This window comes from Saccostrea cucullata, unplaced genomic scaffold (assembly GCF_032062105.1).
Source record: "Saccostrea cucullata isolate Sc308-1 unplaced genomic scaffold, CSIRO_AGI_Scuc_v1 ctg3271, whole genome shotgun sequence".
In the NCBI taxonomy this organism is placed as follows: domain Eukaryota; kingdom Metazoa; phylum Mollusca; class Bivalvia; order Ostreida; family Ostreidae; genus Saccostrea; species Saccostrea cuccullata.
In genome coordinates this window covers 7,820-33,106 of record NW_026933386.1, presented here as the reverse complement: position 1 = coordinate 33,106, position 25,287 = coordinate 7,820, and the positions used below count along the sequence as shown (strand labels likewise).

The 25,287-nt window shown below is 33.7% G+C and overlaps 1 long non-coding RNA gene across 1 annotated transcript in view; it reads right to left on the bottom strand.

Moving 5' to 3' along the window:
- LOC134238153 (uncharacterized) overlaps positions 1-24,400 on the bottom strand; it is a 38,026-nt gene extending 13,626 nt beyond the window's left edge. Inside the window, exon 1 of the long non-coding RNA XR_009985947.1 lies at positions 23,861-24,400. This is a non-coding gene — a long non-coding RNA (uncharacterized LOC134238153). The remainder of the gene's footprint in view (positions 1-23,860) is intronic.
- Between the last annotated feature and the right edge of the window lie 887 nt (positions 24,401-25,287).

The window sequence follows — 25,287 nt, the reverse complement described above, 5'->3', positions numbered from 1 at the left end:
TTTGGTCAACATAGGGCTTATAGTTACTTGGAAATGAAACCCACACCAAAAACTGCACCAAAAATGTTAACCTGCTCCAAAAACATTAACCTGGTAATTCCTTTGCTGAAATTGCAGCATCTGAAACTTTGACTGGTACAATAAAACACATTTGAAGCATCTTCCATGCATGTCTCATCAGTATAGGACACAGAAGTAATTAAAAAGAAAACTGCTCCAAAAAACTTAACCTTAACCTGGGACGCCGACGCCGACGCCGACGCCGACGCCGAGGGTATCACATAAGCTCCCCCCAACTTCGTTGAGGTGAGCTAAAAATTAAGGGTTTTTAAAAAATGATTGAATTGAGAAGAAACTAAAAATGTTGAAAATTTTACAAATGCTCACCCAAGTGACTAGAATGGACAGTGATAGGCTGTACAAAATCCTTGACATTTTAATTGGTTTACTTTCACTTTCCAAACTGATCACACATGAATATAAAGTGGGTTCTTCAATCAAACTACAATGTATTAATAAAAGTAGTTTCATGTTTGATGTATTGTTTCTTGATCTCACTGTCTCCACAATCAATCCTTTATTAACTGGCTGGCTCTACCAGTCAAACACACAACATTTTTGTGTGGCAAAAGGTAATGCAATCAAAAAAAATAAACTCCATCATATCGTTGCATGCTTTCATTTTATTTTTCATGTTTGATTTAAAATATTTGATGAAATGGTTGTCAATGTTGTTCATCTGCATAACCCGGTAGTAATTCTTACAACTAAACTAGTCTTCATTGATGATCAAGTGGGAAACATCTTGAGTAATTACAAATGTAATTAACATTTTAAGTCACAAACGCCCATATACTTTTAATTGCAAACGAGTCTAGACTGTCTATATAGCTTTCTTCTCTACTTTCAACTGACATTACTGGCTTTCTGATTGACAAAAGTGCGATTTTCTAAAAATATTGTCTATTTATTTATGCAAAATATCTAAAATAAATCATTATTTCAATATATATTTAATGGTTGAACATAACAAACTTCTAGTACTCAATGAGACAACATTCTCACTAATTAACTTCCCTACATTAATTTTACAGTGAATCTGCTTTCAGACCAAATTTGACAGATTTTGGATAGGTTTATGGTTAAGAAAATTCCATTTCAGTGAATGATAATATGGTCTTATCGGCTGTACAATGTATTACATATCATACATGTAGTAATTAAGCCATGTGTCCAAATACAATCATTTATCTTATGTTTTATGTATGTACAATTTCTAAAACGTAGTAAATTATTGACAAATAACTTGATGAAACAAGAATATCAGCAGTCTTGTATAAAGTCATCATATTATATGAGTTTTATGGTCGATACGATGACCTTGTCAGCAAATTAATTTATGACCGAGTCAAATGCTGACTGAAGTTTTTATACTCATTGTAAGACTAGTATTTACAATTGTCAATGCATTTTTTTGCTATTTCCCGATCATGTCAAGAAGCACACACAGGTGTGACTGGTTGGTAAGGGATGTTCACTCCTCAATGGCACCTAATCCGACCCCTGATGTTTGAAGGTCTGTGTTTGCTCTGCTCCTTCTTTGTTTTGTTTAATGGACTTTTGAGCTTAAGTACTGTTCGTCATCTCTATATATTTCATTATCTGCATTCAACCTTCTTACATAATTAACACTAAATGTTGATTCACAGCCTGATATAAATTTTTGTCATCAACTTCTATGTCAATGTCTCAAACAAAAATTATACCCAATGCAACAAGCCCTTACTGGTGCACTATAAAAACAACTACTCAAACAAGTGAAAATTTAATTTCTTGATAATGAAATTCTGTGAAATATCTTGGATTGCACTGCTAATCTGAAATAAAAAAAAATTGTCCCAGACTTATTACCATACATATGCACTTTAGACAAGCAATTTTTAACTGCATTATAATTCATTTAGATGACATTAATTTATGACAGCTAAAACACACTCTGTTTTTAAATACGTCATACAGAATATTCTGAGTGAATCTTAATACAATGAAAAGGACAATAGATAACATTCAGCATAACATTAATACTTCAATGTTGTCTGATCTTTACACTGATCTCTATAATTACACCGTCAGTATTCGATCAGCACAATATACTTAGCATATAGTTGCATGTTAAAAATTACATGTGGTGGTCTCTCTCTCCAACCACAAATTACAAAAAGTCATGACTGCATGAATCAATCCCACACTCTAAAGCTTTTATCTGTTTATTAGACAAATTTAGATAAAGTAACCAAGATCATATTACAGAATGCACTTTACAGTGCAATTATATGTATTTCTCATAGAAGCTGGTAAATAGGGGATAATCTCATTTTTTTAAATCTCCAATGTCACAATTATAAAGCCTATTATGTATTTTTCTGTGTCATTAATAGAAACTGCATCATGGAAACATTTTTAAAAAAAATGTAAAATGCAATATTTTTTGTGAGTTGAATGGCACTCATGGTTGAATTAAAATTAATCAAAAAAAGGAATTTTATCACATTTGCCAAAAGAAGCAAACAGAGTACTTAACCAGAAGTCTCTGTCGAGACTGAAGCTCTACTGGTTTGTACTTATAGCAAAAGAAGAGAAAAGTACTTAGGCAGTTGGGAATTGAAACTTTTCAACAGCAATTAATAGAAAAATGAACCTTGATTAAGTCTCTTTATGTTTTAGTGTAGTCTACTTGCATGCCACATTACATTATAATCAGACTAAAACTGTATTTGGAGTAGCATTTTGAGAGTATTAAACAGAAATTTCTATTTTTAGTAACCGTGGCAACACTGTTCATTGAAGTGAAAAACTATACAAAGAATTATGTACCTTAGCGTAGTCTACTTGTGTGCCAAGTTATATTGAAATCAGACCAAAACTGTAGGAGGTGTAGCATTTTGAAATAATTTCACAGAAATTTCTATTTTTAGAAGCACGTCAACAAAGTTCATCGAAATCAAAAACTGATAAATAGATTTATGTACCTTAGTGTGTTCTACTTGTGTGTCAAGTTATATTGAAATCAGACCAAAACTGTATGAGGAGTAGCATTTTGAAAGAATTTCACAGAAATTTCTATTTTTAGAAGCACGTCAACACAGTTCATCGAAATCAAAAACTGATAAATAGATTTATGTACCTTAGTGTGTTCTACTTGTGTGTCAAGTTATATTGAAATCAGACCAAAACTGTAGGAGGAGTAGCATTTTGAAAGAATTTCACAGAAATTTCTATTTTTAGTAACCACGGCAACACCGTTCATCGAAATCAAAAACCGATAAACAGAATTATGTATCTTAGTGTAGTCTACTTGTGTATCAAGTTATATTGAAATCAGACCAAAACTGTAGGAGGAGTAGCATTTTGAAAGAATTTCACAGACATTTCTATTTTTAGTAACCACGGCAACAGCGTTCATCAAAATCAAAAACCGATACATAGAATTATGTATCTTAGTGTAGTCTACTTGTGTGCCAAGTTAAATTGAAATCAGTTTAAAACTGTAGAAGGAGTAGCATTTTGAAAGAATTTTACAGAAATTTCTATTTTTAGTAACCACGGCAACACGGTTCATCGAAATCAAAAACTGATATACAGAATTATGTATCTTAGTGTAGTCTACTTGTGTGCCAAGTTATATTGAAATCAGACCAAAACTGTAGGAGAAGTAGCATTTTGAAAGAATTTCACAGAAATTTCTATTTTTAGTAACCACGGCAACACCGTTCATCGAAATCAAAAACCGATATACAGAATTATGTATCTTAGTGTAGTCTACTTGTGTGCCAAGTTATATTGAAATCAGACCAAAACTGTAGGAGGAGTAGCATTTTGAAAGAATTTCACAGAAATTTCTATTTTTAGTAACCACGGCAACACCGTTCATCGAAATCAAAAACCGATATATAGAATTATGTATCCAATGTAGTCTACTTGTGTGCCAAGTTATATTGAAATCAGACCAAAACTGTAGGAGGAGTAGCATTTTGAAAGAATTTCACAGACATTTCTATTTTTAGTAACCACGGCAACACCGTTCATCAAAATCAAAAACTGATATATAGAATTATGTATCTTAGTGTAGTCTACTTGTGTGCCAAGTTATATTGAAATCAGACCAAAACTGTAGGAGGAGTAGCATTTTGAAAGAATTTCACAGAAATTTCTATTTTTAGTAACCACGGCAACACTGTTCATCGAAATCAAAAACCGATACACAGAATTATGTATCTTAGTGTAGTCTACTTGTGTGCCAAGTTATATTAAAATCAGACCAAAACTGTAGGAGGAGTAGCATTTTGAAAAATTGTTTACAGACGGACAGACAGACAGACAGACAGACGGACGGACGACGGACGCATTACTATCGCATAAGCTCTTCTGGTCTCTGACCAGTAGAGCTAAAAAAATGGGGTTTATGGGATCTACTTTTGCATGAGTACCATAATTGTGATGCATTAAAAGGCAAAGTTTACATTTAAAAAACATTTAAGAATACATTTTGAAAAGGTTCACTTTTAATGTAACCATGAAGAAGTTTTTGTCTGTTTGTTGTTATATTTGATATTTGAAGAATCTTCTTTTTCCATTTACTTGATTTGAACACCATATCAGCTATTCCTCTGATGAAAAAGGGGAGAGCACTTTCATGGTGATGGTGCTTACTGGGGCAAATTCATGAGCATATATATCTTTGATTTGAAATCCTATTAAAACATCATACATGCAGGTTCTATTTCAGAAGCCCTTTTCTCAGTATCAAACAATCTTGACTTTCTTTTTTCAATGAAACCAATGAAGCCTGAACTATAATTTTTTTTAGCTGTATGCTTGACTCCCTTTCTAGCAATAGGGCTCCCTTTGACCTAAGCTTGACCCTGGGCATTGATGGGATTGTCACCAAGTACCGGAGTAGTTAGGAGGTCACGACTCCCCCAAATCACTAATATTAAAATGAATCTTAAAAGCAAATGACAAAAACATGTCGCTACGCAGATGCACTCAACAGCCTATAACATCCTTATTAGGAAGCTGTCAATACTGGGGGCAGATTGAAATCAAACATATTTCAAAAAGTGACTTTTTTCAACAAAAATTTTTATCTCACAGGATCTGTTATCTAATAAAATTTTGGTAAAATTGGATACAACTGAAGATATGATAAAGCCTTAAAATGAAAATTTTAAACAAAATGGAAATAAACAATGGTAAAATTGAAAAGCCTGTACATGTATCTAGCTCCACTTGAGCATGCATCAGAAACCTTCATGTTGGGCTTTGCAACGGAAGCTTAAGTACAAAAGTCAAGTTGATTATCAACAGAATTCTTTATCAATCAACCCACAAACCATAACAAATTCTAAAAACAGAAGACTGAGCATAACACATCAGGTCATCATAAAAAAAGTCCACCATGATCTCTAACAGTTTTTTCATTAATAATCTTCTTCAACTGATCCTTAGCATTCCATCTGCTGAACCAGTGCAACAGGTCTGCAGAGAAGCAAGGTCATCTCGTTCATCCAGCTTTTCATCTGATTATGGCTCTTAACAACAACACGGATATGGAATTCTTCACTTGGAGTCTCCTTGACCAGAGGCAGTGAACCAAACATGCATTCAATAGAATGGCAAAAGCAGGCAGATGACCACCAATTAGTTGGCTTTTATCAAACACATTAACTTCATTCCTCATCGCCAGACAGAAAAATTGAGGGAGATATTGGCAGTGTCCACACACTGGCATTAAAATGGACCTTGTTCCCTTGACATATTCATTGCCTGCACTGACAGAGCTTCTATTGTACTTCTTACAAAAAAGAAAATGGCTTCTGTGCTGAAAAATAACAAAAAGAATGAATCTGACCAAAAGAAACATTGTAAGTCCTTCTGTTAATTCCTTTGTTCTCTCCGACCTCAGAAGATTCTAATAGTTGTGTGTGAGTCTTAGATTTCAATTACGCTACAAAGACAGAAAAAATCAGCTTAAAAAACAAAACAGAACATGCTGCGTGTGATCGTGACAACCTGTGGACTGACCTGCCATTGCACTAGGTCAACTTACGCACTCTGGTTAGGGCTGGTCAACCAATACTGTTGTAAACATGCAAAAGCCAGCTGTGTCCAGCCTGTATGTCACCAAAGAATGAGACTGGGCTATTTTATATTTCTAATTCATGAAAACAGTTTTATACCTGCAATCCTGTTGTTTGATTTTAGGGAAAATGTTCTTCTCTTTTGACATTTAGATGTACTTTGCTAGAAAGATATTCCACAGGTGGTACAGATTCAAATCTGGATTATGCAAGACTTGTCATCTGCTTAAATAATAAGTAATAATAAAGGAGTGCTCAGAGCTTTTTATTCCTGTACTTTAGCTGTAACTTGTGGGTCTTGCAGCATCTGAAATAAGATTTGTTGCATATATATATCCCCAAATGCAATAGATCTAGTCTAGCTACTTTGCAAATTTGGTCAGTATTATATATAAGCTTTAATAATTTGAAAATGAATCAATTACTGTCTGGGATATATCATAATTAATTAATGTTCAGGTGATACAGGTAGGATTTTCAGCTATTTCTCTTGTAGAACCCCAAACCATATTTTTAAATTTCTGTACAAAAACACCTGTTGTTACAAGTTGGAAAACAATTTCATATGGTTTATCCAAGAGAGTATACCTTAACAGGTATATTTCGTTTCTGTATCTCATATAGCATGACTTTACTGCTGTATAATATCTTGACAATAATCAAATATTTCATTTCTATATATCCCATAGAGTTTAATACTGCTGTATATTATCTAGGCAAAACTAATAAATTTTTTCTACACAAGGATGTAGGACAATTCATACTGCTGTCACACTGAACATTTTGAAAAAGGATTCAGGGAAAATAATTACATTATATAATGTGTTATATGATATGCGACTGATTAACAGATTCTTCATTCGGTGGGGCACAGTAAATGATATAGTTCTTCCTCATGTAATATTATAAGCCAGCTGTTCCCAGCAAGATTTGAACCAGGATCTGCACAATAAAGCCTTTATCAATGCATTTTTACCTTTATTTTGCTAATTGTATCTCAAACTTATTGCTTTAGTCCACTTTACTTCAAGTAAAAAACGATAAAACACAAGTGTTTAGACATGGTTTATGTATAAAACACCATTTAGTTCTTAATCTCAAGGGTATCTGCAAATGACAATAAATGAGTAGAAAAGCAGTTCACATGTCCACTTTATCTTCAAAAAATTCAAGAGTTGTTTGACAAAGTTTAAACATAGGAGATAAACCAATACATACAAGGGACTGCTGGATTTGGAGTCTAATGCAGACTCAAGTGTATAGTCGGTAAACAGAAAGGCTAACTTGAGTAGCCAGATTTTTCTTCCATGACAAATTTTGCACTTTCTAGTGTTGATCTTTCTCAAGATCATCAAATAAATTAAAATCTATCAATAATTAAGAGCCTTTTCATACTTTTACACAATGCAGGGTAATCCATACATGTTTTACAAGGGGTGTGTACAACACTGAATGTTCCCTGTTGGGGACTTTTTGTATCCTCTATAGTGCCACTTCTTAACTTGAGTATTCTACACAGGAAATATACCACAAATAAATTATTGTCTGGATGCAAATAGTACAGAAAACTTGTTCTTTGGAAAATTCTTGGTAACTGTGGGCTCTTGCTTAATTAGAGAAGTTATAACCAGGTACAAATTCTCTTGTAGACAATAAAGCCACCTTATAAAACGTCACAAATCATAGTTGTTGGTTTCAAGTTCTCCTGTAGGTCTTTCAACAATCGGTTGGAATTCCCATGGGTACCAACTGTGCCTTGTTAGTAGCCAAACCCCCTTCTTTTGACATAAGACAAAAATTTACTCTAAAACTTATAAATGAGAAAAAGGAAACACTTGCTGTGGCTTTCAACTTGACGTCAGATATATTTATCAATGACTTATTGTCAATTTAATAATAATTACTTTCATTCATAAGTCAACTCAATATATCCCAGTGAACTTAAAATGATCTGACATACTAATCTTAGTCCATTTTATCACACACTGAATTTTCTATGACTTTATCCATTTGCTCATTTATAACAATGGAGTACACAGTGGATGTGACCGGACAAGAGGGGATACTTACTTCTCCATGGCACCTAATCTTCAGAGGTTTGCTTTTTTCCCCAATTTGCATAGTTTCAACTTTTGAGCTTGATTACTGTTTGTTATCTTCATTTATTTATTTTTGTTGTTGTTGATTTTTTAAATAGAACTTAAATTTTGTTAAAATAGAGAGAAACCAGAACTGTCCAAACGGGACAAAATACCCCCGCTGGGTTTTTCAGAAGTCAGTTTTTCCATAATAAAGATATGTATCAAAAACAAATTATGAAATTCTTATTCCAGTGACCTTGAACTTCCCCAAATAACTTTGGGTCAAGGTCATGACACACCCTTGGGTCATGGGCAATCTTTCAGTGAAATGAGAACCTACCAAGTTTATGCATAAGAAAGATGTGGACCGGACACGAATTCTGAAATTTTTCTACCAGTGACCTTGAACTTCCCCAAATGACCTTGGGTCAAGGTCATGACACACCCTTGGGTCATGGGCAATCTTTGTGTGAAATGAGAACCTACCAAGTTTATGCATAAGAAAGATATGGACCGGACACGAATTACGAAATTTTTCTACCAGTGACCTTGAACTTCTCCAAATGACCTTGGGTCAAGGTCATGACACACCCTTGGGTCATGGGCAATCTTTGTGTGAAATGAGAACCTACCAAGTTTATCCATAAGAAAGATATGGACCGGACACAAATTATGAAATTTTTCTTCCAGTGACCTTGAACTTCCCTATATGACCTTGGGTCAAGGTCATGACACACCCTTGGGTCATGGGCAATCTTTGTGTGAAATAAGAACCTACCAAGTTTATCCATAAGAAAAATATGGCCCAGACAGGGAATATAAATAATTTTCTTCCAGTGACCTTGAACTTTCCCAAATGACCTTGGGTCAAGGTCATGACACACCCTTGAGTCATGGGCAATCTTTGTGTAAAATGAGAACCTACCAAGTTTATCTATAAGAAAAATATGGACTGGACAGGGAATATAAATAATTTTCTTCCAGTGACCTTGAACTTTCCCAAATGACCTTGGGTCAAGGTCATGACACATCCTTGGGTTATGGGCAATCTTTGTGTAAAATGAGAACCTACCAAGTTTATCTATAAAAGATATGTATTAAACATGATTTATGAAAATTTTCTTCCAGTGACCTTGAACTTTCCAAAATGACCTTGGGTCAAGGTCATGACACACCCTTGGGTCATGGGCAATCTTTGTGTGAAATGAGAACCTACCAAGTTTATCCATAAGAAAGATATGGACCGGACACGAATTATGAAATTTTTCTTCCAGTGACCTTGAACTTCCCCGAATGACCTTGGGTCAAGAATGACACACCCTTAGGTCATGAGCAATCTTAGTGTGGAGTAGTAGATTCTAATGTCCCTCTGTAAGAAAGATATGGACCGGACACGATTGCACAGACAGACGGACAGACGGACGGACGGACAGACGGACAGACGGACAAGGTGATTCCTATATACCCCCCCAAACTTCGTTTGCGGGGGGTATAAAAAAAGATCATACTTCATTCTTTTCAAGTGTCCATCTACAATTGTCAAGTGAATATTATGTTGTGGTGTTTGCAGTCATGATATCATGCATGTTGGCCCCAATTCAAATTTTGGAAACAACACAGTTTTGTCAAAGAGCAAATAAAATAAAACACTGTGAAAGAGACAGCAAACAACATAAAATCAATAATATCATTTCATTATTTCAATTTTCAATGCTAACATTCATCTTAATCATGAATGTATATGCATGAAAGTGCTAAACAATTCTGCATTTAATATTCACTCTAATTAGCATCCACAATACACATTTTAGTTTAACTTTTTCCCTAAATAATTTGGTTAAAATCTAAAATCCAGAGATAGGGTTTGCCATTAGAGGCTCATTGAAGAATACTAATTGACATTCAGGGGAGCTTTGTTATTTCCAAATTTAAACCTACAGTAAATAGATTGGAATGACATGGTCTTTAAAATTAAAGATCTTTCAGCATGAACTTTTCTTCCATATCAAATTTCACCTAAATTTGTTACAAGAATGACAATTCTAAATTTTGTAAATTTACATTTAGATGACTGCAAATTTATACAATCCCCAAAAGTGCTCTGACGTGGTCTGTCGGATTATTTTGTAAAGAGTATTTGTCCGTCTTAATTATCAATTAACAAAAAACTTTCTGTGTACTGTGTAACACTTAGTGTCAAAATATGACTTGACAATAACTTAATAATAACTATCAATTACATTTTAACTGACAAAATATCTCACAAGCACGTTATAAAGTCTAACAGAATCTATGTAAAAAGAGGCACCTCAATAATTACCTTTCAAGTCAAACGATTATTAACTATATTATGAAAAATGATTTTTAGTATATTTCCAAGGAGCAAATTAACGAATGATTGATGATATGACCCAAACCTGTTACTAAATAAGAAATAATATACATAACTTGAGTTCTTTAAAAAGAAAAACAAAGTACAAAATTGTTACTTAAAAATCTATTTCATAAGTAATACAATCTATATCTGATAACTGAACAGACTGACATTCAGAAAAAAAAATGCCCACACCCAGAATTAATTAAACATTTGTCAATATTTGCTGATTTAATATTTTATTTAATTAAACTGACAGTGTTCAATAAAAGTAATACTGTACAGAACAACTTTATTTCCTTAATTATTTAAAAACTGTCTATGATACATACATGTACATATGAACTATGTGTCCCAAACTTCCTTATGACAATACCACTTTTAACTGAAATAGACAAGCCATTACCTAAATGAACTTGATGTTTTATCAGAGATGTTATTTTTTATTGCCTAGGAACCTATTTTTATAGGTTAATTTATGAATCCACTAGGATAATTTTTTCTTTGGTTTATATAAAATTCACTTTGTAATAATCACAATTTTCCCAAGTTCAAGTTCAAGCCATAAAACTTAGGAAACCTAAGAAGAAGGTACAGATTCAGCTTTAATGTGCCCTAAAAATTGAATGGTCTTAAAAAGTTATGATATTGGCTTTAACAATAGTTGAGTAGATGAATATGATAAATCATGAAAGAATATGGCATGAATGAGGACCTTTCTGGTAGTATGACGTCATTAATTTGGTGCATTTCTAAGTTTCATGCAGAAAAGCCTCAAAATGACTCACTTCTGTACTTATTTTCCTTTAGAAAATAGTGTCTGCCACCGTCGCCCACTTTAATTTTTGGATATATTATGTAAACTGTTGTGAAAAATCACATATCTCAAAATCTTTCCGGGCGACGGTGGCAGAGTATGTTTTCTGAAAGAAAATTCCACTGAAAATTGACGTCTTCTGCAACTTTTTAAGAAAATACGGGAAAATGCACAAGTTAATGACGTCACAATTAGCATTAAGGAAGTCATGCGAGAAAAACTATTTGTATATTCTTGCTGCAGGGAATTTCTACGATTTAGAAAGAATGAATTTTGTTTTCTTATATCACTTTCATATTTTAGAAAAATATCGGGCTTACTTTGAATTGAAACTGTACCTTCTTCTTTAGCTGACACTGAGTTTAAATTTTTGACCCAGTAATGCAGCTTATTTCTATTAATGCTTAAATAGGCACTATAAAGGTCAAGGTCAACAACACATAGCCACACATTTAGAGTAGGTGAATGTTTTATGGCATTTGGAGGTTATCCAAATTAAGAAGATTTTTGAAGATTGCACATCCTTCCTATACTTACATCTGCCTTTATTTGGGGAAGACAAAATGTAGCTTGATATCATTTCAAAAGAAATGTTAAAAATCCCTTCAAACAGGTCAAAAAATTTTTGTGTGTGATGAAATATGAGAATCAAAAATGGCTCTATATTTCTTAGCAAATTATCCCCTGTATAACTGGACCTGTGGGGAGCAATTATACCTGAGTGAGTGTGTGTGTGTGTGTGTGGGGGGGGGGGGGGTACAGAAATTCTTGCCAAGCCAAAAAAAAAGAAAAACAAACAAATTAAAAGCAAAAAAAAAGAGGACAAAATAAGATGTTATTATTGAGGGAAGACAATGTTTTCTACAGTAAAGCATTTATTGGGAACATTATTGAAGAGGAGGGGGGCTGTAATTATGTTACCCAAACGAAGTTGGGGAACATATTGTTTTTACTCTGTTTCTTATTATTATTATTATTTTTCTTCCTGGGAAAATTTTGTCCACGAGTGATCTTGTTAACTACACATCCGACTAAGGTAAAATGTTTTTAGGGTTAGTAGGCATGTTATGTAGAGTTGCCGAACGAAGGTCATTTTGCGCGCACGTGCTTGCATGAGCGGGCACGTGCAACACGTGAAATGACCAATATAATGAATCCTACCGTAACTTTTCTATTTTTTGATGAAATGTTTTGAAACTTATAATATAAGGATATATTAGTAGTATAAATAATATGACGTGGTCAATATGGCAAGATCTCACGCGCATGCACGTGCGCTTCCCTCTGATTGGCTGACACTAAAGTCTCAATATCTTTCTTGTTTCATGTCATAATCTTTTGAAATTTTGAACATAGTCCTATATTATGAAGATCTACAGCATGATATATAAAATTTTTCATGAAAGCATGCGCATGCGCGTGTGCTGTAATCTGATTGGCTGAAATTTTAAATGGCTATATCTCCTTTGTTTTTTGACGAAATGCTTTGAAATTTGAAACATAGTCATGCATTAGGATATACTAAAATATGATATAGAAAAAAATTCATGAAATCACGCGCATGCAGGTGTGCTGCAATCTGATTGGCTGAAACTTTAAATGGCTATATCTCCTTTGTTTTTTGACGAAATATTTGGAATTTTAAAATATAGTCATTCATTTTGATATCTCTATACGATAAAGATAAAAAATTATGAAATCACGCGCATGCATGTGTGCTGCAATCTGATTGGCTGAAACTTGAAATGGCTATAACTCCCTTGTTTTTCAACCAAACAGGATGGGATATAGAACATAGATAAATATAAGAGACTTCTACAAGAAGGTGAAGTCATCATGCACGTGCTTGCACGTGCGTGCAAGTCCGTGCACGTGAAATAAGTAAAATTAAAAATACACTCGAATGAGTGCATTTTTAATGCTTTTGGATTAAATGCTTTGATATTAAGTATATTAAAATTCTAGATAGTGTAGACAAGATAATATGGTCGTTACGCACATGAACACGCGTGCAATGCCTATTTTAAAATATATTTTGTTTTTTCCGGGAAGACCTTGATTAAGTCTAAGTTCCATAAAGTATTTCTTATTTAATAGAGATTACAGGGAATATGGCACCAAAAGGGAGTTGGGGAGCGTTTGGGGAACATCTGTAACGGTCCCCGTTACAATTAGCACTAGTTAGCTTTGTTTTCTATTGTATAGTAAATACATGTACTAGCAAAGTTATTTGGAGAGTACTTCAGTGATTTTTTTCATTGCCAAGTTTACTAGTATATTGGGGAGAATGGGCTGGGGGCATGCCCCTTTGTTCCTACTATCTTGATATAACATACAGATTGAGGTACCATCAATGAAAGTTGCATTTCAGAATCTAGGGATCTTTCCACACTGGATGTTCTTCTAGTTTCAATTGTGCAAAACAATCAAGGTACATGTATATACTTAAAGTTAAAAACCTGGGGGCATTTTATAACTAAAAATGTTTCTATTTCCATGTGAACTATCACACTCTCAATAACTTAAATGGATTCTATTTGACATAGATTTTAATTTTGCTTTGAATATTTATATACTAAAATTACTTGTTCTGAAAGGTCTATGTATTTTAATTAAATTGTTAGTTCTGGTGATCACTTTCTATAATGAAAAATGTTTCAGAATTATTTTGATCATCCAACTTAATCAGACCATTAGCTAATTTTGCAGTTAAAATACTTGAAAGTATGCAAGTTTATGTGAAAAGAAAAACATTATTTGTTCTCATAGGTTCATTTGGTAGTCATTCATAAAAAAAAAACTGACTGACAGGGCTCAAGAAAATTCTAAGTGCAGTAATTAAAATAGGTACAATATAAAACTTACAATAACAATTACACAATAAAACTTCAGAGTCATTTAAAATTATTTACATAATTGTTCAGCCTACTCGTCCAATTATACTAAACACGGTCATTCAATATAATGCGTCAAGTCCTGAGAAAATACCAATCGACGTCATTCATTAAAACAATTACAGGTCTCGCTCTCACACTTGTGGACGCCGTACGACTTAAACAAGTAGCAAAATCTATAGAACCACTATCTGCACACTTAGCAATACCAAATTCTCATTGAAAAATTACTAATTACTTGTATGAAATGAGCATTTCTTCAACCTCACCAAGAAGTCATTTGGCTGCTGTGATACTTGTGTTGTATGATGTTTTCCTGCGACACCAGACTCTCTGGAGCTGGGTCTAAGTACTAAATAAAACAGCTATTGTCACCAGATGAAACTCAATGGACCCAGGACTGCTTGTTTGTTTTACAGGAAAATGACACAGTGACATTAATATACATTAACTGTCCGCTCCACAAAGTTAGGTGGAGTTAAAATAATCATTTTGGGGGGAGGCATACTTTTCTTCAGTTATGAGATGATATACAGAGACAAAGACATACAGTTCAAAGAAATTTCATAGAAAAAATTGTTCGAGAAACTACCAAAATTATAATAAGCAAATCAGTTATATCAAGAGAATTAACAATTAATTGTATTTACAGAGATATGCATTCATGAATTGCCTTCAAGACTGCCTTCCATATATATTCTTCTGGACAAGAGTCAGTTCAACTGATGCTTTCTTATTTAATCTAGTTCATCTAATCACTTGCTAACATCATAATCTGGACAAAATGATACATTAAATTACTATTGTCTCAGCTAAAGACATGATTTTTTTTCCAGATATTAAAGAAATGTGTGAATACTCTTTGCTTCTTATGCAATATATTTTAAAAATAAAGTGCAAGTTTGACAGATAAAAGAGAAAAATTATCAAATGTTAATTAGTACACCATACTATGTTTATCAATAATTAAACTTTTTGAAAAATATATGATGATAAAGTACAAGAGATACATGCACTTTAAGGTGCTTATGATCTTTAACTTTATGTATCACAAAGTGTACTGTGCCATTAACAAGAAATAGAATTCTTTGATAAAGAATTGACAACTTTCATAACCTGGCAAAAATACTTAAAGTCTATCTTTTATTCATAAAGCTATTACAAACAAACTGTGAAGAAATATGACAATAGGACATTCAGGTTGGACTCGAAAATTAAAGAATTACTAAATCTATAGTACTGTTCTAGCAACTGGTCTTCCTTTCTTTCATTAAATTTGTCTGCAGAGACATTGATACATTAATTACCTTTACTACTAATTTTAAAATCAACCTTCAAAATCCATATGAAAAAAGAACCTTATTTCTTAAGTATGTGTGCACAACAACCTGCTTCTTATTTTCAGAAGCTGCATATACCAGCAATATTTTCACTGTCTCCCTTGTAAAATATATTAAGCTCTTTTCCCTTTTATTTCCATATTTGAAAAACTCATCAACTCATGACTCATTATAATTAGTAATAGTCCTCAACACAGGAATTATAAAAATAGTAGCATATATCAGCCGATATTGTGTGATTTAATAGAATTCTCACAGGCAGGAAAAACTACTTCAGCCTGGTATATCACATTGATAAATACTTCCCTAATTGACATATATAGATCACAGCAGTAAAAAGGCAGCTAAAGGGGTATAACTCTCACAATGACCTTGATATAATTATACACTACCATTGAAGATTTACATTCATTATACCAGTATTTTAATTTTCCTATTATATGTTTTATTTCTTAAAGTTAACAATTAATACATTTATTAGAAAACAAATACACTTTTTATGGCATTATATAAATTAATTTTCCCCCAAATGAAATTCTAACTTTGAAAGTAAATTAATGACTTTTTTAACCAGAGCATATGGCAAAATATATGACTTCATGTATCTAAATATGGTATATATATACCACGGTATATGTATAAGAAGTTTATTTCTTAGTCACGTATGCCACGTGAAAGGATCAAACTCTGCACTGGCTATAAATGAGCTCTCATTATCCAACACTTTGTCATGCACTACAGATCACAGACTCATCCCATTCCAAATATTTCAATGGACACAAATTTAAATAAAAAACATTTTAGAAAGATTATACCCTAAAATAGGTATCATCTCCCCAACATAAAGAGCTGCACCCAATATTGTAATCAAAGACGTTCTAGCATTTATTTTGAAGTCTATTGTTGCTTACTGACACATGCAAATGTAACAATACTGTTTCCTTTTAAATTACAAGGGTTTAAAGTCAACACCACAGTTAACCATCAGATAATAAAGCTCCTCATCTTTCATCAGGCTTTGAAAATAAAACGTTACAAAAGTGGACATTGGTAATCAATAGGACCCCCCTATCATCAGCATCAAGGAAACCAGTCAAGTCTCCGATGGGTGGCGAACGTACTTGTGCCACGGTGTACCACTGGTTCCATTTTCGTCCATTATTTGTATATATCGATGGCAAGTGTCGTCGAAGATTGACAAGTTTAAATCAGTGGTCGTCAGCCAGGCTGGGTTAACTGAGTGCGTAATATCTGATACTATGACAGGACTGACGGACTGGTAGACACAGGGATGTGGACCCCTCCACCAATCATCATCCTCCCACTATAGAATTAAAACGCTCACCCAGCTAGTACCGAACCAAAACATGTCAGTCATACAAAACTATAGCTCAAAACAAAGGGGTTAGGATTAGTTAGCTTACAGTCATTTCATTAGGATCACCATAAAATAGAAGCATACAGCTGAGCTTATAGTTGTTCAGATGGCTATCTTGAAGAAAATATGTTAATTTGTGTTTCACTGGTAAACTTCCATTCAGATGTTGTAATTAATTGTAAGTTATTAAGTCTATAAACCTATGGAACACTTTCCTGACAGAAGCTATACCCAACTCGGATGTTGTTACATAAGATGTTTTCCAACACGCCACCTGTGTATATAAGGTGAAATGATTTTTTAAAAAGATTCCTATCATTGACTAGCACACCTCTGAAACCTTGGGATAATATTTTATTCCTTTTTCTATCATTTAAAATTCTTAAAAGTTGTATAATCTCTTAAACACTAGATAAAAAGCAAATTACCAGATATTTTTATTGATCATTAACAACTTTTTAAGTTTTTGAGCTTCATTCTTAGTACTTTCAATATATTCTTTTGCATTCTTTGTGCAAACAAGGCACATTGCTTATTTTATTATCACAATTCTTCAAACTTCACATTTCTTCAAACTTACCATTTTGTATGAAGTGCTCTTTTTTGGATCATCTCCCCTTAGAAAGGGCATGGCCCTTTAACACTAAAACCATCGATGCTTTCTACAACCTTAAGATAAAATTGGCCCAATGTTTCTTGAGAATAAATTGAAAATGCGAAAAGTTTACAGAGTGACAGATGGACAGGGAATGGACAACAGGTAATTAGAAAAGCTCACCGAAGCTTTCAGCTCAGGTGAGCTAAATATTACTAAAGACTGTTTATGATTAAAAAATCAAAAACTTATTCAGTCATTATGCAATCACTTATGACAGTCGGGAGATATCTAATTCTCTGGCAATCTAAATCCCACGCTCTTACCACCTTCACCATGTAAATCTCTCCTATACATCGGCACCCTACTAAGCTCTCTCTGACAGAATCAATCTCTCCTTGTCTCTATTACCTACCTATAACATTCATTCTTCTGAACAATCTGACTAGTTTTGTGATATTTTACTGCTAAAGATGCATTGAAAATTAACTGCAAGAGCTGAAAAGGTCTAAGAATATTGTAATACCACACCCCATTGAATTTTGTACCTTATGAGCACATGTTAATAGTTTCTTTACATTGCTGTCACTTTTTTGTCATTTATGTATTAAAAAAAGGCTACCAAGTGATTGACACTATTCCATACACGAGGTTCCAAAATACTGAATTGAGACGCAAAATCTATATATTTACCCAACAAAATAAATATGAAACATAGATCTATGCAAGATAATAGTGCTGTGCGATATTACCGGTTAACCGGTGTATCCCGATTTTTTTCTTCACAATACGTATCGCGGTATTTTTTTGTGAATACCGGTTCGGGTTCGATATGCTATAAATTGTTATAAAAAGAGTTATTTGCCCTTTTCAAGGTAAAATATGGCAAGCGACATGAAGCGTGATCAGAAACGAGAGACATATCTCTGTTAGAAACGAAAAGACAACTGTTACATGAAACCCCTTCATGTTAAAGCCGAATCTGAATATTACAACTTGATTCGTCAAGTTGTGCCACAAAAAACTTAGCTTGCCAATTGCGCCGACACAACGCGACCAGGCAGTTGCAATATATCAACTCGAGAATACATGCAATTTGAGTTCGTGTTTTCATTTGACATTGACGAAAAGCAAAAATTATTAAAAATTTTATATTGTGATATATTGCAATACAAAATATAATATTGCAATATATTGCGATACGATTTTTCAGTCGCGATACCCAGCTCTACAAGATAATTAGACTTTTAAAAAAAAAAAAAAAAAAAATCTTGGTCCATCAGTGCTGACCAATGTTCCAGGCAAACTGTCAAAAATCAATACAGAGACAAAATAATGGTGGCCTTTTTCATCCCCCTGGATCTTTTGATAGACTGTTCATTAGTTGATCCCTCCGTATGTCATCCCTGGATTTTCCCAGGCTCCTCTAGATGTGGGAGATTGTGATTCTCTCCACTTAACATGCAGAGAATCATGTTGTTACCTTCAGCGAGATGGACAATGGATGCTCTTAAACATAATAGGTAAGATGGAAGGAGATCTTTGTGGGGTGGAACTGCATGGCTGACTTTGAAAAGATAATGGCTTTTGGCCACCTGCGGCACATTTGCACATTTTACATGTCTTTACATAAAATTCACCTATGGCCCCTTGGTTCACAAAGCTGTGAAAAATGGTCAAAAAGTTTTTTGTCCTTTTGTCACCAGAGTGTGTTTGAACAGCAGGCCATGTCAAGGTTTTCCGCTACAAGTTATCAGGACACAGGATTTGTTTATGAGCTAGTGTGTAAGGTACAGAATAAAAATAGTTTCCCTATTAGTCAAAATAGCAGAGTGAATTAGTAGTGCTGGCCACGAACAAAGAAACTTAGCCAAGTCATTAGTATACAGGAAGGTGAGACAGTCCCTGCGGAAGAGATAAACATTTGTCCACTTCACTGCAGAGCTATCCTGATAGGAGCCTCTTCTAAGAAACATTTCCATTGCTCTATCCAATTAAGAGAAGTAAAATTATTACAATGACATGCTTAATTGCAGATATCAATGTGATTAGTAATATGTACTTCTTTTATCAACTGTTTGCATCAGGGAAACCTGTCACCAAAGGCTTTTGAGTCTCTTTCCTGATGTGTTTCAAACTGTTCTCTAGAAAATCCACCCGAACACACGTGATGGTTACAAATACAGGATTTATACTGATAACAGCTACCACCTGCTATCTTATTATCAACTGGCCACAAAACAATGTCATTAGCCCTTCCCTAATGCTCCAAATTAAAGAGGGCAATTTTGTGCTTTTTCTGATTTGATTCTTATCTCATTTAATCAGTTGTCCCTGTTGGAGAAAATGGCCACAATAATTGAAAAGACCCAACCTGTCCGTCTATCATTAGTCCTGGTTGATAACAATTGTCAGTCTCTCGAAACACAACTGAATACGATTTTTAATATGATCCTTTGTGGACAGTTTCTCATGACTCAAAAGGAAGAAGTCTAAACATTTCTCATCTCTTTCATTTTTTCATTTTAAGAAAATAGCTCTTGTAGATTTTTTTAAAGTATAGTCAGACATTCTTAAAGTAAATAGAGGCTCATGAGCCACAGCACTCACCTGTGCTGCTAATCCATCTTGACAATTATAACTAGAAATATGTCCATAGGACATCAATGCCCTGCTGAGGGTATATTAGTAAAGCAACATGAACATTTGTATTAGTGTATGAAATTTGAGGAGAATATCTTGAATAGTGATGCAGTTGAATTACTTACATTAGTATGTATCAGCTTATGAAGTTTGACACTAATTTAAGAAAAGTGAGGTCAATGTCAAAGCAAAGGTCAAGGTCAAAAATGTTGATGCAGTTACATATCTCTCATCAATATGTAGCAACATATGAAGTTTGATAAAAATACCTAGAATGATGTCTTTAATTAAAACTGACTTAACACAATTTGAAAAAAAGTGAGGTCAGGGTCAAATAAAAGGTCAAGGTAAAAATTGTTGATGCAGTTGAATTGCTTACATCAGTATATATTTCCATTTCTAAATTTTTTCTCTATAATAACCCTTTGAAAGTAAGCGGAGTTGATTTCCTGATAATTCTGCCGGAATGTAAATTAGGCAGGTCGATAGGTCAGCAGCTAAGGAGGCCTAATACGCATGCAAACCTCGTGCGCATCTGTCTCTGTGTCTGACGCTAAGGAGGCCAGATATGCATGTAAATCTCGTGCGGCTGCCTTTGTGTTTGACGTCAGTGTGAGAGGACTATTGAAATTGGCATGGAAGTCCTCGTGTAATTTAAGTCGATTAGTCTACATTCTTAATGTCTAAGTCTACAATTTTATTTCACAATGAAATGGAAATATAAGGAATCACTGTCTAGTTTTGAGAGTATGCCAGGGACATCAACAATAGTGGGAAACATGGGATAATTTTAGCGCCCGTTATGCAAATTATCCCATGTTTCCCACTATTGTTGATGCCCTGGCATACTCTCAAAACTAGACAGTGATTCCTTAATTAAGTATCAGCTTATGAAGTTTGCCACTGATTTAGGTAAAGTAAGGTCAAAAGGTCAAAGGAAAGGTCAAGGTCAAAAATGTTGATGCAGTTGCATATCTCTCATCAATATGTATCAACATATGAAGTTTGATAAAAATATCTAGAATGATGTCTTAAATAACTGACTTAAACACAATTTGATAAAAGTGAGGTCAAAGGTCAAATAATAGGTCAAGGTCAAAATTGTTGATGCAGTTGAATTGCTCTCATTAATATGTAACAGCATATGAAGTTTGATAAAAATATCTTGAATGGTATCTTTAAAACTGAGCAAAATGTATTAAAGATAAGTGAGGTCAAGGTCAAAGGAAAGGTCAAAGTCAAAAGTATAGATGCAGTTGAATAGCTCTCATCAGTATGTATCAAGATGTGAAGTTTGATAACATCTTGAATGGTATGTTTAAAACTTAGCTAAACACTAATTTAAGAAAAGTGAGGTCAAGGTCAAAGGAAAGGTCAAGGACAAAAAAGTTGATGCAGTTGCATAGCTCTCATCAATATCTATCAGCATATGAAGTTTGATGAAAATATCTTGGATAGTTTCTTTGAAACTTAGCTTTGAACAGAGCTAAACGCAAAGTGTGACGGAAGGACAGACGGATTAGGACGGAAGATGGACATGATAAACACTACAGTCAATTCTCGAATTATCGCCATTCGATTCATCGCCATTTTCGCAATACCGCCATGATTTCCTAAGAACGTTTTTCCTGCTATATAAAATTCTCTTTATAACGCCAAACTCGCATACCGCCATCCGCCACCCTGTTTTCACAACAAACGTCCATTTTTCAGTGTCAATTATCTCGATATACCGCCACAGGTGCGTGTGGTCAGTGAAGCGCGGCTTAAATTGGTTGACACTATCCCTGTTGTAAAGTACGCAAAGACATACAAGGTACATGCAATTTTAAAGTAATTAAACAAGAACTAAATAAACAATAATTTTAACATGAACTTTTATAATAATTTTGTTTTCTGTTTAATAAAAATCATTTAGTGACGGCTTCGCCACGAAAGCGGGGTCTTGTTAAAGTATGCCAATAACTATAACAATATTATTTAGATGATCTCTGATTTAAACAATGCAAAGTTTGCTGAAAAAATAATTAAACGGTATAAATTGTGAACGTTTAATTAACAATGTTGCCATAAACAATAAATTTATTCAAGAATTCACTTTACTTACTATCGGCAATATATCACGACGATCGACCCGCACGTTTTTTTTTTTCAATAGAAGATTAAAATGCACCCACATGTACTTGTCTATTTCATAACTGCACATTTTGTTTTAAATAGCGAATTTTTACATTAAAAAAATTACTTGAAGTATCCTCAATCAGAAATATGTTTTTATATACATGTACATGTAATAATAAGAATAGAAACGCTAAATGGTATTTCTAAGAACGGTAACTCTACTTCTTGTTTTCCAGAAGATGGGAAATTCAATTCATCGCCAAATTCGCTATACCGCCATGATTTCAAAATTACAAAAGGTGGCGGTTTATCGAGAATTAACTGTATATGCCCCGACCATATTTATGGCGGGGCATGAAAATAGGCAAGTCAATTTTACCTTTTTGCAGTAATGCCCCCTCATTAAATTTTTTAACATGTATTTTTTACTTTGTCCATTTGTCTGTTTTGTTGACCCAGTATTTGTCCACAAAAATACATAACGTCTGGATTAGACATTAAGTTTCATGGTATACTGAATAATTTGAGAACAAACAATACATGTTTCTATTGATACAACTACTCTTACTGAAGTTCCACTTCATCATATAGAAATTATATTTTAGTAGTTTTTGGATAGGAAAGGGGGGGGGGGGTGACTTTTATTTTCTATTTGAATGTACTCAAATACATCAGTTCTCAATAAAATTCAAGAATTTTGCACATTTCCTAAAACCTGTATTCTCAATGCAGACCTCTCAAAAGAACTTTCTTAAAGACAATGAAAACTAAATTTCTACATCAATGGAACATAGGGTAACAATCAGCCAATCAGCTATCCTCTTTACAAGGTGTACATAGCTCTTTAGATCTGCATGTACATATTGAGAAGAGCCCTTTCTTATTTTTTTTTTTTAATATTGGCTCTTTGGTTCCTAATATGACTTCATCCAAATTTCATTATTCTTTACCCCAGTACTAATTATCTAATGAGCGCAAACATGATAATGCTCTTGAAGAGACTTAATCTACCCAAGTGTTGTAAGTGTCAACTTTGGTAAGAATTGAAAGTATGGCACTTTAACAACAACTAGATAATATGTCTGACATGACAAGTGAGTTAAAAAGAATTCTTTTTTCCTAATCAGTACGGAAGCAGAAGATAAGTATCTTATTCGGCCCACTTCATTTTTTTAAGGAAGGCGATTGTTATTTTGCACATTTTATTCTTTCACATTTGTTACAATCACAAATGCCAGAAAGAATTAACTCAGATTTCAAAATGTTCCTCTCCTCCATGCTGCTAAAAATAGAAGATAGTCCTCAGACAAACTGATTTTTTACAATCTAGAAGTTGACCAGTTTTTCTGTTTTCACCCTCAAAGGGTTCAAATACTCCTAGTCCTTGACATGCAAAGCCAGCAGAAGGACAATAAATATCATGGACTTGTCTACTTAAGGACAGACCCCGTACCCCAACAATGATGCAATAACTCACTTTCAAGGACCCTTCATCGCAGGCCATCTCCTCTACATGGGAAAGATGATCAGTGGAAAAACTTTTCCATGGCAGATTCTCTGGAAAAAAATATAGACTACTGTAAATAATGTTAAGATTGACTTTTTATGGGCCTTCTATCAAGGTTAGTAAATCCACTGTCTTTTAAATCTTTTCCATTGCTAGTCAACATCCAAAAGGATACAAGGTCAAGGATTTGTATCTATTGAGTGTATAAAATGATTTTTACCACACACTTTTATAGCAGATAAGGATTGTGAAATTTTTCTTTTGATTATTTAATCGTTTAGTATTAATTGAAGACATACTTTATTTTAACATACTTATGTAACATCTATGTGTACTTTTTACTTTTTATGAGTCCCAAAAATTGGAGGGGGTGGTTCTAAAGATCTGATTCTATTCAGGCACATACACTCTTACTTTTGAGTTTATTTATGTGAATAAACTTTAAATTTTGAGTCTAACAAGAGGCTTATGGGCCACATTGCTCACCTGGCCTACAAGGCTCAGAAAAAGAAAAAAATTAGTTCAGTATTGAAAATTTTAAATACCTACCTTTAAAAAGGTGGGTATGGTCTGAACAAACTTGAATCTACACTAACTAAGGATGCTTGCGTATTTCTTTGAATAACTGTGGCTTTGTTTTTTACCCTTTAAGTTTGAACTTATACTGTGGTCACATGCTATCCGCCCCCTGTCATGATTTAAACAAATCTTAATCTACACTACCTGAGGATGCTTCCTTACAAATGTGACTAAGCATGGCTTTGCTGTTCTTGAGAAAAAGATTTTAAAAATTTTTTCTTATTATTATTTCTATGTAAAATTTGCTCCTCCATTATGGCCTCGCTTTACTCCAGGGGGTCATGATTTGCTCAAATTATGAATCTTCACTACCTGGGGATGCTTCCATATGAATATGACCAATTACAGCTTTGCTGTATTTGTAAAGATTCTAAGATTTTTAAAGCAATATGAGCTGCATGTTTGACATCGGAAATTTTTTTGCAAATTTGTAACTAACTATTTCAATGACAGAAAAATAAAACATTTATAAACTTCTTTTGTTCATATTTGCGCTATAAATTATTTTATTAGCTTTGATTGAAGCAAAATTGAATTATTGTCATCCCCTACAATAATGATTTCTTATATGATACTGTATATTCAGTTGTACAGATATATTTTTTTCTGAAACATTTGTAAATTTTATTTTGTGCTTATTGGTCATAAGGGTTTAAATGACATACAAATTAATCACAATAGCACATTGTACCAGCAAAATAAAATTCTCAAAAATGCATCTCATATTGCTTTAAAGATTTTTCCCATATATTCCTATGTAAAACTTTGCTCATCCATTGTGGCCCCACCCTTACCTCCTAGGGGCATAATTTGGACAA